We start from the raw sequence: 14,392 nt of genomic DNA on the forward strand, positions 1-14,392 counted from the left end.
TAGCAGATGTAATTTTTGTGTTTATATGCTCCCACCACCATTTTCAACTCAGGAAGACTCATGAGCATTCACAAAAATGCTTGGCACAGTCTCATTATAATTTTGCACTTCTTTACTCTATGAACCTCAAAAATATTCTCCTTGAGGTCTCTTACCCAGGTATAAATGTCTTTCAGTTACTCTTCAGTAGACCTTTAAGAATCTCTTTCTGTGACTGCCTTTTGGCCCACCTCCCTGTTGTTACCTATAATTTTGTCATTTCTTTTGCTCTAAACCAGCTTATTCTAAAAGCCATCCCTTAGTTTCACACCATTCCATAGCGCTCAGAAGAAATGCATGACCAGAACTCTGATCAAACATTGTAGTTTACAAAGGTCTTCATGCTACTTTTGTAACAGCCCATATTTTACCAGCAGTCCTCTCTCAGACCTGACTATATACTCTTTCTTACTTTACCAACTCAGTACTCCAGTGTTTATCCTCAATTTCATTGATTGTTTTCTTACTCCCTGACATATCAAAGACTTTTAAGAATCTCAGTCTTTTCATCTAACAGCATCTTCATGGCATTTCCAGCTAAATAAATTAACTGTGAAACCATTCATTTTTCTCTAGATTTCTTTTCTTTTTCTCTCCTTTATCTTGCTTTTCATTCATTTTCATTCTTTTAGTAACTTAAGTCACTTCTTGCTCTCAATTCACTTATTTTCGTTTCTTTATCCAAAATCATATTAAAATCATATATTAATAGCTACAAGTCATCCATCATCAAGAAGTGCCTACATTTAATAATTTCTCCGGTTTAAAAGTTGCCATCTCTTTTTCTCCAGTGCGTGCACGAATCTGTTACCACAATTTACAATTGCTGGTGATCTCTGGCAAGAAAGCCTGATATATTTTTTAGTATGACAACTGAAAAAGAAATTCTAATCAAAATAAAAGAATAATATAAGAGTGAAAAGAAAATTTACATGCAGAAACAACACTTTTGGTTAACTGTATATGAAAATAATGACTTTTGATATGAAAGGAAAAACTAGGTAAACTTATAATCTTGATCTAATCTGTAGTTATGGGGCATTTACAGAAATCTTCAGAGTAAATGGAAAAGTTAACATTTGTTCATATACAAGCTGTTTGAAAACAGTTTAAAAATCTAAATAAATGTACAAAAATCTTGTCTAAAGAAAAAACTACATATCAAAAGTAAAAACTAAAAAGAAACAAAAAAGTGAAAAGTATAGAACCATCATAAAAAGCGTCTCTCATGCGCAGAGAGACTCGGTCCTCTAACTACTTGGGAGACTGAGATGGGAACGATCGCCCTTGGCAAAAAGTTTGGGAGACCCCATCTCAAAAAAAAAAAAAGTGGGCATAGTGTTTCACAAATGTTATTTCACCTTCCGTTTGGCAGGAAGCATAAAATAAAAAGATCATGATTCAGTCCTGCTGAGGCATCAATGTGAAACCCTATCTCTAAAATAACCGGAGCAGAAAGAACTGGAGGCATGGTTCAAGTGGTAGAGCACTTACCTAGCAAGCGCAAAGCTCTGAGTTCAAACACCAGTACTGCCAAAAAAAAAAAAATGTCTGTTGTGAGCTGGCGATGTAGCTCAATACTAGAGCACCTTGAAGCTCAGTGCTAGATCACTTTGCCTAACAGGTGCAATACCTGGTTTAATGTCCAGAACCAAAAGAAAAAATGAAATATCTTCTGCCATGAATAAATATACATGAAATATAAAAAACCTGCCACTGTAATGCCAATATTTGGCTGTCCACTTTATGCTCCTTCCTTTACAACACAAATCTTTGAGATAGTATCTTTTCAGCAAAAGGATTAAAATGGTTCTCTCAGATAAAAATTTTACTCTTACCTAACAGACTAGGAAACTGCAGCTATAAGCCCTCCTTAATAAATGGTGAAGGTAAACTATATTTCTGTGACAACTGATAACAACCCCAGCTGAATGGTTTTCTTCTGTCTGTTCCTGAGGATGTGGCGATATCAAAATTCTCTCAGCCTGGATCTGTGTAGGAAAAGAGCTTGACACCCATTGAAACCAGAAATCCCACTGTGAATTGGAAAGCCTCTGAGAAAAGACTCAATATAAATGCATATTCTTTGTGTGGAATTGTTTTCCCATGTTTACAGGTATCTATCAGTCTTTTTGTCTGTAGTTCAGTCTCAGGTGGCTAGAGACTGAGTAGCTGGCGTGTGCTTCCCTACACTCTGTTTGGTCAAAGCACTGCACATCCTTACACACTTGTGCATCATTATGTTCTATTAGCTCTAGAAAAATGTTCATCATTTAAAAGCCCAAAGCTTTTAGCAATTTTTATGGTATACTCTTGAAATATTTAATTTAATATTTAGCTTAATTTAATGTTTAATTTAAAATAATTAATTAGCCTATTCCCTACACACTTTGTAATACAAAGCATTTAACAAGATAAATTCTTTTAAGTGTTTCTTCTTAAATTACTTCCGTTTTTCCTTAAAAAAAAATAAACTCAAGTCAGCTTCAAAACTTTGGGGGTCATACTCAGGTAATAAAAGAACTCTAGTCACTTTGGTAATACAATAGTTTCAATAAAGTAAGTATAAATCCTGTCTCATGTAATAATCACAATACTGGACTTCATTCAAGATTAAAATTTCTCCTCATCCTGCAGGAAAGAAGCCTTCAGTGGGAATTGAGGCTTTGTCTCTACCTACAGCCTTGTATCTCTGATTAACAGTGGTTTCTAAACTGTCAAAGGTCAAAGTGAGGGAAAGTAGAGAAGAATAGTAAAGGCCAACTTCTGTTTTAACCAATTCTTGCATGAGAAGGAAGGAAGGAGAAAGGGAGGGAGGGAAGGAGGGAGGGAGGGAAGAAGAAAGGAAGGAAGGAAGGAGAAAAGAAGAAATCTTTCTGGAGCAGATATTTAGAAAAGTAGAAACTTTATCACTAGATGAAGGAGACTTTTTCTCTTCTTAACCTTCTTCCTCCATCCCCAGTTACCCACTTATCCTCCCTAATAAGGCAAATTTTCTTATTCAACAGGCAGTATTCTCTAGACATTGGTACTTAATGAAACCATTTATAAAAAACCCTTGGAATTGTTTCAAAATTCCAATGTATCTTAGGCTTACCTGATGTGATAATAATATATAAGCAAAGGTTTTTTTAATTTTTTCTATAAGTCATGATGCATTTTTGTTTAGTCAATACTGAATGAGCATTTCAATTTCATAACCACAAGTCCCTGTATCTCTTCTGTGCAGTTCTAAGTTGTTGCTATGTGGTAAGCTTGACTTTCTAGAAAGGAAACAATGATAAATTCTAGTTCTTTTTTTTGCTGGTTCACCTAGTTTCTAAAATAATTTACTTTGATAATGTATAACTCCTCATTAAAGACATATATTACTGATGGACTGGCTTATCTTTAAATAAGTTATTTAAAAGAATTTATAGTTTAAAGTAACAACAAATTATAAACCATATGTAGAACACTATCTACAAATTACTTTTTAAAATATCTACTCTAGTTAGAATCTTTTGCAAACTTGCTAAGTTTTATACCCAGAGTTAGGTACCTCTATGATGGTATTTTCTCACTATCCTGGGGAAAGTCCCTCCACCCACAAGCACCTTTGGCAGTAGGTGGTCTCTAGCTTTGCTGACTCCTAAAGGTTTAATTTTTAAATATATATTTCTGGTCTTTGCACATTTCTGCAGAAATGCCTTGCTAGGTATCTTGCTTTTAATTAAGTCTTCCTTAGCTAACTCCTGCATCTGGGTTGGTCTTTTCAACTGCATAACCATGGAAAATCTACCTCACTATGGTACCTTTATGCCAAACTTCATTTCTTAAGATGTCTTGTTTTAATCAAAACAGTTATGTGCAGCTTTTTTAGGCATAGTTAAGCACTGGTATTTTCTCTCTCATAAAGGGATAGTCACCTGGATTGCTCTGTTAATATCTAGCAAGTGTTCATTCTTCAGTATTATTCTTTCTTATCCTTTGAGTGTTAACTGTACTAAATTGACAGTCCCAAGTCATGCAGTATTTTATGAAACACTTGATTAGAGGGGCTACCTTAAAATAAATAAAAGCAAATTTTTAAATGGTTTTGAACATTTAGAAATTTAGCAAGCTGATCTTTGTGATTACTTAAATTCAGTTCATTTATATATAAGCCAAAGTCAGATTTTCATGTTGGTCTATTTTCTTGAAGCATTCTTTAAAAATTTTGACAAGTCTTTGAAGTAAAATTCAACAGCTTTAAGGACACTTAATTTAATTTTCTTTTTATATCTTCATCATGCTATGGTGAAAATAAGAATATTTTCATTGCAAAGTTTAATATAACCTTTGTGCTATATTTCTGCTTTTAAAAAGGATTTCTCTTAATCATTTTTAAATCCATCTTAAGCTATAAATGTATTCATTATTCTGTCACTCTATGAGTCTAATGGAAGAATAACAGCTGTTGTCTGGTCTCTAAATAACTGCAATAGGGGTTTTCAGAGTAATGTAGAGACAGTATCAGAATAGCACAAGCCACAGACACAATGCAAAATTAATTGAAAATTGGTGATCTGAGAGTTGGAGACACTTTTATGGCATGTAGACACTTTTATGGCATGTAAACACTTGTTCAGAAGCTAAAATAACAGTGATTCATTAATCCAATAGAATTTCCTCTTCTGGCATCTAACAGAAATGTTAATTGATTATCAATCATTACCTTATAATAAAAGGGCTGAAGTTTGCAATTCTGAATGTATAGCCAGAAAAATTATGTGAGAGATATAAATGTTATTAAAAAAAGACAAACCACTTCAAGCTAAATTGTTTTAAATTACATTGACCTCATCCCTGTACCTTTGAAACCTGTCCCTAATTAAAAGCAATTGATTCACTCTTCCATCTTTCTCCTAAAGGCTATCAGATCTCAAATTCGAAAGGTTAAGAGCTCCTTGCCAAATTATTCTGCAGTTGGGCTTCCCTTTGAGATTCTTAAATGATGACTAAGGCACAAAACAGATAAATAAAATAGTATTCAATGAATCTAACCTTAAAAATTAAAACGACATCTTGTTCCCATTGGAGAAGGTGGTAAAATTGAAGTACTTTTTGCCATAAAACCATTATAGCACAAAAACTTGGAAAAGCTGAGACATCAAAGTGAGATCTGAGAGGGGCCACCTTGCCAAAATTCAAGTTTCTCATCCACATCCAGAATAAAAAGGTCAAGTTTCTGGAAATTAAGACTGTGAAGAAGACTTCTTGGAAAGATTGTGCTGCATGGTAAGCATGATGCCCATGGGAGGGCAGGGGCATGAGTATCTACTGCACTGCTCAGCTCAGCTCTGGCTTCAGGATTACTGGAACCCTCAGAGGACTTGACAGGTGTTCACTGGAGCAGGGGGACATAACAGGTTGGTGTAAGCCTCACAACTGACAAAATGAAAACATGAGAGATGAGTCAAGTGGTCCGTGTTAGAAAAGGGAGACACATCTAGGAATTATATGCTCTCTTTTTCAAAGGCAAATCAAAGGTCCCTAAATCTCAGAGCCCAGATGGAGCCCTACTCAGAAGAGAGCCTAAAAGACACTGGGGAATATGCTGGCCTCATAATGCGAAATTGCATTGGTGAGGTCCAACTGCAAATTACAAATATCTTAGGTGGAGATAACACAAGCAACCTTACGGCAGTATCAATCAAGCAGTAATTCCCTGCATCCCTTTTCCTCCTGTACCTTCATGCCCCAAATAGTAAGAGATCATAAACTTCAGTAAGCAAGAATAAAAGAATAATAAAATCACTCACTGGAGAAGAGTGAATCTCTTCCCACTGTCTTGCAGATTCTCTCCTGCACCAGGCCCTAGTTGGGTGAGAAGAAAAGATTTAATACTTCAACAAGCTTGGAGTTGTGATTATTTCCCGGACCAGAAAATTTATACTACTAAATCAAGGCTGTGTTAACAACTTAAAGCTACATAAGAACTTTGGTCACCTAAGAAACTAGGAGCTGGGCTCACGCCCAGCAGAGATCAGAAAGATCAAAGTTCAAGGCCAGCCTGGGAAAATAGTTCACATTACCCTATCTTGAAAATTCCCAACACAAAAAAGGGCTGATAGTAGAGTAGAGCACCTGCCTAGCAAGTGTGAGGCCCTAAGTTCAAACCGCAGTACCACTAAAAATAAAAAGAAATGAAACTAGGGAGGCCCTTTTGCCTGTCCTGTCCTTCATCCCAGTTGATAAATGGGAAACCAACACACCAAACAAATTTTAAAGGAAGAGTAGCGAAAGCAGTAAGTTTGGTTTAATTATTATATCCCTGAATTCTGGTTTTTTAATATCTAAGTACACAATGATTTTTAATTTAAATATTGTTTTATTAAGATATTTTATATTAACATTTTACACTATGAATTCCCTTACAAAATATAAGATTTTAAAAGATGAAATAAATTATATTTCTAAATGTCTTGGTAATGACAATGACCTCTTATTAAAATTAATATGTATAAATTCATGTTTAAATATTTTTCTTGAAAATTCTGAAATCAGGGTGTCTACTCTCTTCCAGTCTGATTACACCAATGCTGTTTTCATCTCATTACATGGCTGATAATAGCTCCTGCTAGAAATAGGACAAGTATTGGCTCTGTCCCTTTCTTGTCTTTTACTTGCACTTTGTTTATTAGTATTACCTATGAATCATCATTTCTTAAGAATTTAGTTAAGATACTTGGACATTTTGTACTACGATGCTAAAACTAGAAAATGTAACTTATAATCTGTGTAACTGGGCTTTCATAAACTGCCATGTATCATAATGCACTGCAAGGTAAGTGTATTACACAGCTTTGCTGGCAATCACCTTAGAATCCTCTGCATTATGGAACTCTCTCTCTTTCTTCAGGGTTGCCTAATACCAGAAGAGAGATTACTGGAAAACCAAAGAAGTTAATGATTCAAAGACCCTCAGTTTCTTTCTTTTTTTTTTTCATTTATTCACATATATTACATTGTTTGGGTCATTTCTTCCCCCTGTCCCCCTCCCCCACCGTCTCCCCTCCCTCCCCACATAGTTTCTAGGCAGAACCTGTTCTGCCCTTATCTCTGATTTTGTTGAAGAGAAGACATAAGCATAATAAGGAAGACATAGCATTTTTGCTAGTTGAGTTAAGGATAGCTATATAAAGAGATTCCTAGCATTGCTTTCATGTACAAATGTGTTACAACCCAGGTTGATTCATCTCTAACTGATCTTTACACTGGTTTCTGATCCCCTTCTCATGTTGACCTCTGTCTCTTTAAGGTTTCTGTGTTAGTTCCTCTGGAGTGGGGACATCAAATGCTTTCATGTTTTGGGTGTTCTCCCCTTGTCATGTGATCCAAGTCCAACAACATTGCTGCATTTGCCCTAGATCTAAAGACCGCATATGAGGGAGAAAATACAATTTTTGGACTTCTGATGTTCTCAGAATGATGTTCTGCAGTTCCATCCATTTACTTGCAAATGATAAGATTTCATTCTTCTTCATGGCTGAGTAAAATTCCATTGTGTATAAATACCACATTTTCTTGATCCATTCATCAGTAGTTGGGCATCTTGGTTGTTTCCATAACTTGGCTATTGTGAATAGTGCAAAGACATTCACTTTCAAGGGCCCCTGCCACAATTTATTTGAAACTCCTATTTCTTCCCACTACCATTTTCCCATTTATCAAACATGGCTTCATATCAGACGGACATGCTGACAGTTCAACAGCAGGCATTTTTGTGAGTCTAAGTGGAAGTAGAATGGGATGTATTTAGTTTAGGCTCACAATGTTTTTTTTTTATCAGTTTTTTTAGTATTGGAGATAGAATCCAAGGCCTCACACTTGCTAGGCAAATACTCTACCACTTGAGGTATGCCTCCAGCTCTTTAGTTTTAATTAATTTTTAAGATGGTATATCACTGACTTTGCCTAGGCTGCCTTCTAACTCATGATCCTCCTGCCTCTACCTCCCAAGTAGCTAAGATTACAAGAATGTGCCACTACAACTTTTTTTTCAATTTTTTTTATTGTCTACTAACTGTACAAACAGATGGATTTCATTATGACACTTCCATATATGTATATAATGCACTTTGATCATATTCACCCCTTTATTACCCCTTCTTATCTCCCTCTCCTATCTTCTTTTCCCTTTCCAGATCCCTAAAATCCCTGTTTTACTATCATGTCCTTTTTTTCCCCCTAAATCCCACATATGAATAGAAAACATTCAATCCTTATCTTTGTGAGAATGGCTTATTTCACTTAACATGATGATCTTGAGTTTCATCCATTTTCCCACAAATGGCATAATTTTTCTTTATGGCTGAATAAAACTCCATTGTTTGTATGTATCACATTTTCTTTACCCATTCATTCATAGACAGGCATCTAGGTTGATTCCATAATGTAACTATTGTGAATAGTACCAACATAAACATGTGTGTGCAGATATCTCCACAGTAAACTCACTTTGATTCATTTAGGCGTATAATCAGAAGTAGTGGACTGGCTTACATGGTAGTTCTATTTTTAATTTTTTGAGGAACCTCCATACTGATTTCCACAGTGGCTATACTTGTTTATATTGCCACCAGCAGTGTATCAAGGTTCTTTTTCCCCAATGTCTTCACCAACATTTGTTATTTTTTGAATTCTTGATGATAGCCATTCTGACTTGGGTAACATGAACTCTCACTGTAGTTTTGATATGTGTCCCTGCTGGATAAAGATGTTGAATATGTTTTCATGTATTTATTGGACATTTGTATTTCTTGTTCGAAAAGTGTCTGCTGGATGACATGATCTTATACCTAAGAGACCCAAAAAAAACTCCACCCAAAAACTCTTACTAGATACCATAAACAGCTTCTGCAAAGTAGAAGGATACTAAATCAACTTACAAAAATTAGTAGCCTTTCTATACATCAACAATGAGCAGATTGAGAAAGAATAGAGGAAAACAATTCCATTTACAATAGCTTCCAAAAAGAAAAAAATCAAATACCTAGGAGTAAACTTAGCAAAGAATGTAAATGACCTCTACAAGGAAAACTACAAACTACTGAAGAAAGAAATCAGAGAAGACTACAGAAGGTGGAAAGAGCTCCCATGCTCATGGATTGGCAGAATCAACATAGTAAAAATGGTTATGCTAACAAAAGCAGTCTACGTGTTCAGCACAATTCCCATCAAAATCCCAATGACATTCTTCACAGAGATTGAAAAATCTACCCTAAAGTTCGTTTGGAAACACAAAAGACTGCAAATAGCCAAGGCAATACTGAGCAAAACGAAAACACTGGAGGTATCACAATACCCAACTTCAAACTATACTATAGAGCCATAGCAATAAAAACAGCATGGTACTGGCACGAAGACCAGTGGAACAGAATAGATGACCTGGATATGAATCCACTCAGCTTTGCCCACCTAATTTTTGACAAAGGTACCAAAAACATACAATGAGAATAGACAGCCTTTTCCACAAATGTTGCTGGGAAAACTAATATCTCCATGCAGAAAACTGAAACTAGATCCATGCTGTCACCTTGTACAAGTATTAACTCAAATTGCATTAAGGACCTTAATATCAGACCTGACACCTTAAATCTAGTATAGGAAAGAGCAGGGAATACACTTGAAGCAATAGGCATAGACAAGGACTTCCTCAGTAGAAATCAAGCAGCTCAACAACTAAGAAAGAATTGACAAATAAGACTACATCAAATTAAAAAGCTTCTGCACAACAAAAGAAATTGTCTCTAAATTGAAGAAGCCACCCACAAAATGGAATAAAATCTTTGCTAGCTATACATCAGACAAGGAACTGATAGCCAGAATATACAGGGAGCTCAAAAAACTAAACTTCCCCAAAATCAATGACCCAATAAAGAAATCGGCAACTGAACTAAGCAGAACTTTTTCAAAGGAAGAAGTCCAAATAACTAAAATACACATGAAAAAATGCTCACCATTCCTGGCCATAAAGGAAATGCAAATCAAAACCATGCTACGATTCCACCTCACTCCTGTTAGAATAGCTACCATCAAGAACACCACCAACAGCAAATGTTGGCGAGGATGCAGGGGAAAAGGAACCCTTATACACTGCTGGTGGGAATGTAAGCTAGTACAACCACTACGGAAAACAATATGCGGTCTCCTCAAAAAACTAAAAATAGATCTGCCATACTATCTAGCAATACCACTCCTAAGGATAAATCCAAAAGAATATGAGTCAGGTTACCACAAAGGCACTTGCACACCCATGTTTATTGCAGCACTATTCACAATAGCCAAACTATGGAAAAAAGATGCCCCACTACTGATGAATGAATTAAGAAAATGTGATATTTATACACAATGGAATTTTACTCAGCCACAAAGAAGAATGAAACTTTGTCATTTGCAGGTAAATGGATGGAACATCATCTTAAGTGAAGTTAGTCAGGCTTAGAAGGCCAAAAGTCACATGTTCTTCCTCATATGCAGATTATAGACCTAAAACAAATGAAGCAATATTACTGGCCACAGGTCACTTTAAGGGGAGGCCATGCACGTTAGGAATAGGGAAAGGGAAGGAAACCAAAAACTTGAATGTGGTTGATGTGCTCACTGTGTAGGAATGAATAAAGTAATCTTAAACTGACTGAGGCCACTATGGGAAGGAGACTAGGGAGTAGTGAAGAGGACTGGTAGAGATGAACCAATTTGGGTTGTAATACATGTATGCATGGAAATAACAGAAGGAATCTCCCCGTGTAGCTATCTTTATCTCAAACTAGCAAAAAAGCCATGTTTCTCTTCTTATCTTTTATGTTTTTTTCTTCTAAAAAATCAGAGAACAGGAAGGTGGAACAGGTTCTACTCAGAGGGGAACGGGGGTTGGCACCAGTGGGAGGGGGAGGTGGTGGAGAAAGGGGTAGGAGGATGAATATGGCCCAAATAATGTGTATACATGTACATATGCAAAAATGATACCTGCTGAAAGGGTTCCAGAAATCGGGGGAGGGGAGGTTAAAGAGAGTAGTGGAGGGGGTGATTCAAGTAGGATATATTTATACATTGTAAGAACCTTTGTAAATGCTACAATGTACCCTTTGCCCATAATTGATTAGATTATTTCCTCTTTTGATATTTAATTTCTTAAATTCTTTGTATATACTGGATATTAATGTCTTGTCAGAATGTATAGCTAGAAAAGATTTTCTCCCATTCTATAGACTACTCTTCATTCTAGCAACTGTTTCTTTTTCTATACAGAAACTTTTTAACTTTATGCAATCCCATTTCTCAATTCTTGCTATTATTTCTTGAGCTATTAGAGTGCTATTCAGAAAGTCTGCCTGTGCCTAAATCCTGAAGTGTTTACCCTATGACTTACTCAAATAGTTTCAAAGTCTCAGGTCTTATGTTAAGGTCTTTGATTACTTAAAGTTATTTTGTTTTTTCCCAGGGTGAAATATAGCAATTTAGTTTAGTGAGTATCTAGTTTTCCCAGTAACACTTGCTAAAGAGATGTTTTTCCAATGTATGTTTTTGGCACCTTTGCCAAGAATCAGATGGCTATAGCTAAATGGGTTTGTTTCTGGTGTTCTATTTCATTGGTCTACACATCTATTTTTGTGCCCGTACCATGCTATCTTTCTCACTATAGTTCTGTAGTATAGTTTGAAGTTGATATTGTGAGTGCTCTTTTTGTTAGGATTGCTTTGGATATTTGGAGTCTTTTGTGTTTCCTTATGAATTTTAGGATTTTTTTTTTATTTCTGTGAAGAATGCCATTGCAATTTTGGTGAGGATTGCATTGCATCTGTAGATGCTTCTGGTGACATTTTAAACAATTCTTTAAGAATTTTAACAATATTAACAATTCTACAATTTAATTTTGCTGATCTATGAACATAAGAGATATTTCCATGTTCTAGTCTCCTACAATGTCCTTCTTCAGTGCTTTATATCTTTCAATGTAGAGTTTTTTAACATCTTTGGTTAAGTTTATGCCTAGGCATTTTATTTTATTTTTTGGGTCTGTTATAAATGGGATTGTTTTTCCTGACTTCTTTTTCAGAGTTATAATTGGTGTATCAAAAAGCTACTAATTTAGTATGTTGATTTTGTATCCTGCTTCTTTGCAGAAGATATGTATTAGATCTAAGACTCTTGTGGTAGTTTTTAGGATCAAACATTTCAAAAGGTACAGAAAAGGCCTTTGATGAAGTTCCACAAATCTTCATGATAAAAGCCCTAAAGAAACTAGAAATAAAAGGATCACACATCATCATAATAGAGGCTGTATCTTCTGCAATGCTGACTTGATGGACATAAATTGATTTATTTTGTGTTTATCTTAGAAGGTCTTTATTTTTCCATCAATTTTAAAGGATAGATTTGCTAGGTATAGTAATCCTGTTTGGCAATTGTTTACTTTCGACTCATGAAGTAAATTATTCCATGACTTCCTGGCTTTAAGGTTTCCTGCTGAGAGGTCTTAATGTAATTCTGGTGACTTTGCCTTTGTAAGTAACTTGGCACTTCTCTCTTTCAATTTTTAATGTTCTTTCTTTGTTCTTTGTGTTCCTGGCATTTTAACTAAAATGTGATGCAGAAGGTTGCTTTTCTGGTTATACCTATTTGCAGTTCTAAATTACCTCATGCACTTTCCCCATACTTGGGGAATTTTCTGCCATAATTTCATTAAATAGGTTTTGTATGACTTTAGTTTGTGTCTCAGCTCATTCTTCTACCAAAGGATTCCTAGGTTGCCCCTTGATTGCAGTGTTCTTGAAAGTCGTGGTTATGATTATTTGTTTTCTTTATCACACTACCTGAATGTAATATTCCTTAATCAGTCTTGTCTTCAATCCATGATATTCTTTCTTCTACTCAACCTAGTCTAAGACATTTCCTTCTTCTGCAAGACATACTCTATTAAAATGATGCTTCCCACTGCATTTTTTTTATTTCATTTATTCAACTTTTAATTTTCTAAGATTTTTTTAGGATCTCTTTCATTTTGCTGAATTTCTCATCCAAGTTGATGAATGTCTCACCCAAGTCTTGAATAGAATATGACCCATATACTATTTGATAATATCATGTAGCATAGCATTGAGAGTATAAAATGACCATTTGTAGCAGGATAATACTACTATTTCAAAATTCATCTGATTGAAATTAAAAACAAAAAGCTAAAATGTTCTCTGCAAGAACCAGATGAACGCCAAAGCATGCTCACATGCCTTCTTCAGAATAGATTAGATAATTATAATAGGTTAGCATTTGTGGGAGAATTTTAAGATAAGTCTCAATGTCATATTTTACCCAATAAAATCAATTCTTCATCTTTCTTAGGTAACATATATTTCTTTGAGCTCCAAAACCTTATTGAGCTCTTAACATGTGTTCTCTCATTAAATCCTCACAAGTAATTCAAATGGAATTGTTATATCTACCATTTTCTTCTCTACAGTCTAATAAAAGAGCCTTTTTTTTAACTCCTTTGTTAACTCTCATTCACATTTGGTTTATCTTTCAACTGTGACTCATCAATTTAAAGCCAAATAGTCAAAGATAATGCAGTTTCCAAATAATTCATTCTTGTCAGCATTATTTGGTAGTAATAAGGCAGCTTTCCTCCACTGTCACCACTCACAGTAGACTGAAGACTCCTGCTTCCTTCCTGTTTTCTTCCTATTCATCCCTTGAAGAATAGAAAGAAAGCCCAGGGAGCTGGGCTGATGTGCTGAATCTAAGGCAGGTGACCCACAAGATACTAGTCTTTAAAATACATATTCTCTTTGACCCAATAATTTCACCTACTTTGAAAAAAAATTCCTAGAAAGGTAGTAAAACATAAAAACCAAGTTGTTTCCAGATGTTTATAACAATAAAAGGTTATAAATACACTAAATTTAGCTGGGAGTGTAGCTCAGTGGTAGAAAGCACATGCTTAGCATGCACCTGAGTTTGATCTTCAAGCCCTCCAATAATACAATATAAATAAATAAATACATACATATATAAAAATACTAAAGGACTAACAGAAAAAAGTTCAGTAAGTTTTGATGATTAATAAGATAGCTATTTAGTCATTCAAATATATACATGTATGTTTTTAAAGCATCTTGAGTGATGTACTAAAATGCTAAAAATGTACTGCAATATATACTATGTACTATATGCAATAAATACTATGTACCAAAATATATCATACTTTAAAATACACATAAAAATTTATTTTAAAATAACTCATTTATAACAATTTATAAAACTTATATCATATATAAACAGTTTTGAACAATTCTTAGTGTTTCTCCCTTTTTAAAAATGTTCTGTTTTT

The 14,392-nt window shown here is 34.9% G+C and overlaps 1 long non-coding RNA gene and 1 pseudogene across 2 annotated transcripts in view; one reads left to right on the forward strand and one right to left on the reverse strand.

Annotated features, from left to right (window-relative positions):
• Window positions 1-14,392, forward strand: part of LOC141410915 (bifunctional heparan sulfate N-deacetylase/N-sulfotransferase 3-like) — a 118,586-nt pseudogene that overhangs the window by 64,871 nt on the left and 39,323 nt on the right.
• LOC141410916 (uncharacterized) overlaps window positions 1-14,392 on the reverse strand; it is a 92,644-nt gene that overhangs the window by 33,044 nt on the left and 45,208 nt on the right. For both annotated transcript variants that reach the window (XR_012435718.1, XR_012435719.1), the window contains one exon: window positions 5,823-5,877. This is a non-coding gene — a long non-coding RNA (uncharacterized lncRNA). The remainder of the gene's footprint in view (window positions 1-5,822; window positions 5,878-14,392) is intronic.

The sequence above is a fragment of the Castor canadensis genome, chromosome 9 (assembly GCF_047511655.1).
Source record: "Castor canadensis chromosome 9, mCasCan1.hap1v2, whole genome shotgun sequence".
Classification (NCBI taxonomy): domain Eukaryota; kingdom Metazoa; phylum Chordata; class Mammalia; order Rodentia; family Castoridae; genus Castor; species Castor canadensis.